Raw genomic sequence first — 4,975 nt, 5'->3', positions numbered from 1 at the left:
AAGGTAAACACGTGCAATGGAGCACGGGTATGGGAACACTTCTCAAAACTCTGAACAGTCACGAAAACAAGTGTCCTGGTGTTTTTCATGTGTCTCCCACTGCTGTTCATCATCCTGCTCAGCTCTTGTCATGAATCACCATTTCTAGGCTTGCCTCCTTCCAAAGAGTTTTTGAATGAGTTACTTGGGCACCAAGGAATGAGACAAGTTTCTGACAAGTGCATTCTGGCCAGAAAAAATTTGCTGGCCACAGTGGCATTAGTAATCTCAGCCACCTCTCCCCCATTTGCTGAAACAAAGACTCTACAAGGGTTTCTGCAGAGATTTTGAGGAAGATTTCATCACAGTGTTTTCATTAACATTAGGTTTGGGTTTGCTTTTAGTGTGTGTGTATTTATTAAGACCATCCAGATATGGCCTATTCCACTTCATTACTACAGAAAAGGAACATTGTACACACAACCCTTGTAGGAAACTCCTATTAAAAGAGGAAGTGATTCTTCTTATTGGGTGTAAAAGCAGATAGAAAAGCAACAATCCAGCCTCTCTGAGCCCTCTGGGTTGTGACTGGGCAAGGGCAACAATGCTGCTTCACCCAGACTGATTTTCTTACAAAGAGACACTGTTCAGACAGATCCATATTCTCTTTTTTGGCTGTTTTAAAGTGATAACACAGTTAATAGAGCCTGATTCCCCTGAAGTGGTTAATATATAGGTGACCTTGAATTTCTCCAGACTCCCCCAGCCCATACATGAGGCAAGACATTTCAGCCTGAGGGAAGATGCAGTCCCACAGGGACATTAATAGGAGTATTTGCTCCCATTTTCTGAGCATTGGGTTGGCACCTGAGCAAAGGTAGAAGGTTAAGGCCTGTCACCCTTCTCACCAGAGTCACATAGGGGATTGGGAGTGGAGACAGGAATCGACTCATCATGAGCCACATGTTGACTCATCATGCACCACAATGTGTGTGTCCCCAAAAGGCACGGGGAGCCTGATGAAACACTGCTTTCCATGAGGAATTGCCCCTGGAGCCCAGCCAGCCAACACCCTGCTGCCTGCCCATGCCTGTCTTCAGTGGCTCAATCCAGGCCCTAGGTGGTGAGTGCTGGGAAGAACACGTGTGTGAGTTAGGGATTAGGTGAGCCTCGGAGCACGTGTGAGCTCATCTAGCACAGGACACACATGCAGTGGAAAGCAGTGGAAGATGAGCTGTTAGAACTGCACACAGCCAGTTGTTGCAAGCAAAAATTGCCCCTTTGCCAACTGATTTGGCGTAAAGTGTGATACACACAAGTGCTCACTGAAACAGTGGCAGATTCAAGATTTCCTGACCCTTATCCCACTCTTTGCAGACCATGACTCCCATACCTTGAACAATGAGAGGACTTAAAGGCCCCTGGGAAGCAATGAAAAGTTGGTTTCAAAAATATCAACTTGTCCGAGGAAGGCTTTATGTGTCAAAAAGCCTGGGGTTTTTTTCCTCAAATGCTACAAATGTTTCATTTTTCTAAAATTATTGCTGAAATGTGTATTTGTATGTAGCTATTATATATATTTATACACATGTGCTTAACCTGTCCTTAGAAAACCTGCCTGTGGGCATAGCAGTGGCAAATCAAAAGGAACCTGTTACTTTTCATAGGTTAATAAATGTACTGTAAACTATTATGTTTTAAATAGCCACTAGAGTTATTATGGTATATTTGTAGGGCAATACATTTTTAAAAAGCTTGAGATCAGACCAGACCCTTCTGAAGGCTGTCAAATGAAGGAAATCAAAAATAATCTACAGTGATATGCAAATGAGTATTAGTAGGCAACATTTCAGGCATTGCCATTACTGGAACAAAAGACATATTAAAACCATTTACTCACAGGCACCAAAAAGCCAAACCTTATGAAAACACAAAGCAAAACAAACAAAACCAAGTTATGCAGCAGCCCATCCCTTCAAACTTGGGATTCGAACAACCTCGTCATTCCACAGGGGAGATGGTCATTCTGCAAACAGACGTGGCTGCAAGCAGTGCCAATGGCAGAGGAGAGCAGACATTTCATACTGAGGAGGGAAAGACAAACACACACACACCCTCCTCTGCCTGCCCCCTTCCCTGGCAGAGGCCCAGCTGTGTCAGTGAACAACAGCATTCCCGGTCTTCAGGGACCTCTGGAAGGAATCCAGAGCCATACATTTATGACTTGGCTCTCTCCCTTTTCCTGGTATAAACCTGGCTATATATTAAATATCTGATTTGTTCCTTGCATTCTGCTTACCCTTTCTCAATCTTTTTCTTCTTCTCTTGCCCCCAAACTGACTGAGCTCAAGAGGAAAGGGTAAAGTGGAGCAGCAATACCCCACTACCTCCCAGAGCAAATCTTATTTAAAAAAAAAAACCAGTCATGGCATTTTCATTTATGGCAAGCAAGGTCTTCTTGACTCTGGCTGCCCATTAGTGTACCCTTGGCCCCAACAAACTAGCCAAAATAATTTACCGGCTCAGAGATACTCAGCACACCAAAAAACCTTTTCCCTTAGAACTTTGCAGTTGTTCTTTCCAAACCCTGGAGAACCACACCCAGTTTGTGTGAGCTCGTTTGTCAGCTATGCTCGGCACTTCAGAGTGGATTGTAAAACAAAACAAGGACCTCAGACCAAGTGCTGCACACAGACCATTCCTCAAAGCCTGAAAATCAGCCCTGCGGAGTCACGACTACGTCAAGGCTTGCATTTGTACTGGTCACATCAGGTCCTGTGGCTGCTGATGCTCCCAGTGATTAGAGCGAGTGAAGAGGAGTAATCCATTACCTTTATCACAACACTTTTGATCTTGACAGACAGAAGTGCTCTAAACATAGTACATGATTTATTCGCAGAGCTTTCTAATTTAGCCACCGAGACAGGTTAGTTGCTAAGACTGAATATTAAGGATTTCTGTGTTAGATCAGAGTTGAGAAAGTTATTTCCATTTCTAGAAGGTAAAGCATTTGGGAAAAAAAATATATATCAGGCACAATTATGTCTCTGCTCACTACTTAGCTATTCTTCCCAGACATCAAGAGACTGGCTAATGCATGATCACATCAGGAGCTCCTGCAGCTTCAGACCACTGTGTTCCTACCTAACCAGACAGAACAATCCAGGAGAGGTTCACATGTGAGCACCTAACTTGTAACTAATGGTTTGTAAGCTTTTTGTGGACTTTTTTGTCCTCAACTGCTTTTTTTGAGAAATGGCACTCCTTGAGAGAGAACAGATTGTGTGTATAGGTTTGGAATATACATGTCATCGATGCAAAGAACTTTGCTTGAGTTTCTCCTTCAATGTGTGACACTTTCAGTTCTAAAATCTCAAAGGTAAACCCCTCTGCCAGTCTCGTCTTTAAACCATATGTGATGGTATTTACAATATGTGTTTGTCATGTACATATAAATGTATATAAAATGTATTTTTGTCATTCGTATATATATGTATATAAAAACACACAGAGATGTTGCTGAGTTCTCAAAGGTGACTTTAAACTAAGACTAAATACCAAACAATGTTTGTATAATAGCACATCATGTGTTCGTGAACCTCTTAAGTGCTTCCAGCAATTATATCTGCTGTTTAAAGATTTGGTTCCAGTAGTCCTTCATCAGAACTCAGCAGTTATAATTCAATACCAGAAATTGATAGTAATTGTTACATGTCTGTTAGCATGTGTTAACTAAACACTACATGTGTTACTACATCAATAGGCTATTCTGGTATGAAATGTCTTATAATATAATCTCTCTCAAGAAAGAAATGAAAAAAAATAAAAGATATATTTCTTGAAGTCTAGAGGGAAGTGGGACTGTCCTGAGTAAAAGGGGCAATCAGACTCACAACAGCAAATAGCAGTTACTTTTGTGTTTGAAATAAATTATTCTTTTTTTTTTTCAGCTTCATTTTGAAAAGCAATTTCTCTACTTCTACATTTTCCGTTACATATTAAAATATAATTCTGTGTCTTGGAAAATTGTGAAATCATGAAGCTGAAATTGACCTTCAGACTCTGAAGTAAATACAACTTACTTTTGGGATCCAAATGAAAACACTTAGCAGAGTGGGCTACGCTTACTTTGTAAATCATTGCCATAAAGCATAAATTGCAATTACTGTTTTTAACTATACGTAATATAAAAAGGGCCAAGAAGGCAGGTAACATTTCAAATTGCCATCAGTTTCATTTGACTTTATTTGAAGTTCCATTCTCCATAAAATACCAGTGTCTAATGAGGAAACGCAAGCAATGCAAGCCCACAGATAGGCACTGCCTTCCTCAGAAATGTAAGAGTCTGAGATGGGTCATCAGAATTCAACAGCACAGTTGTAAATTAATTCACCAGTTCAGGTCACTCTTCTGTATCAGAGAAAGATAAGTTCTGTCCAACAAAAATTATGCCTTTTTGTAACATTCTGTGGAAGGTATTTTTCTTCATTTCACTTCACAGAAGTGCAGTTTATAACCCAGGATCTGATGTCTGACATTGGTCATATAACTTGTCTGCTGCAAAACTGTTAATGGTAACAGAATGATCTAATCCTTTAGGTCTTGCAGATCTTATTTTTTATGATATGCTGTTAGCACTGAATTCTGCAGAATTATTTCCTTTCATTCGTTTTAAGGATATTCAAATTGCTGCTACTTGTGACTATAACTTTCATTTTCTGGGGACCTGAAGCAAGACTTTCTCATTGCTCTTTCTTGCCTGGGTGTAGCAGACTGTCAATAACCACTCCTAAATCTCTGCTTCTGAAGGAAAGCTTCCTTGTTTTTCATTGCCATTTCTGTAATAATAAAAATAATATCTTCCTATTGTCTGTGATTCTGTATGTGTACAAGTTAAAATTTACCTGTGATTTTATTCACTGAAGTGAAAAAATGTAGTAGGAATGAAGTAAGACTTTCTACATTTTGCAAGCTTCTCTAGTTTTTCCTAACATGG

This window comes from Prinia subflava, chromosome 1 (genome assembly GCF_021018805.1).
Source record: "Prinia subflava isolate CZ2003 ecotype Zambia chromosome 1, Cam_Psub_1.2, whole genome shotgun sequence".
In the NCBI taxonomy this organism is placed as follows: Eukaryota; Metazoa; Chordata; class Aves; order Passeriformes; family Cisticolidae; genus Prinia; species Prinia subflava.
This window is presented reverse-complemented; position numbering follows the sequence as displayed.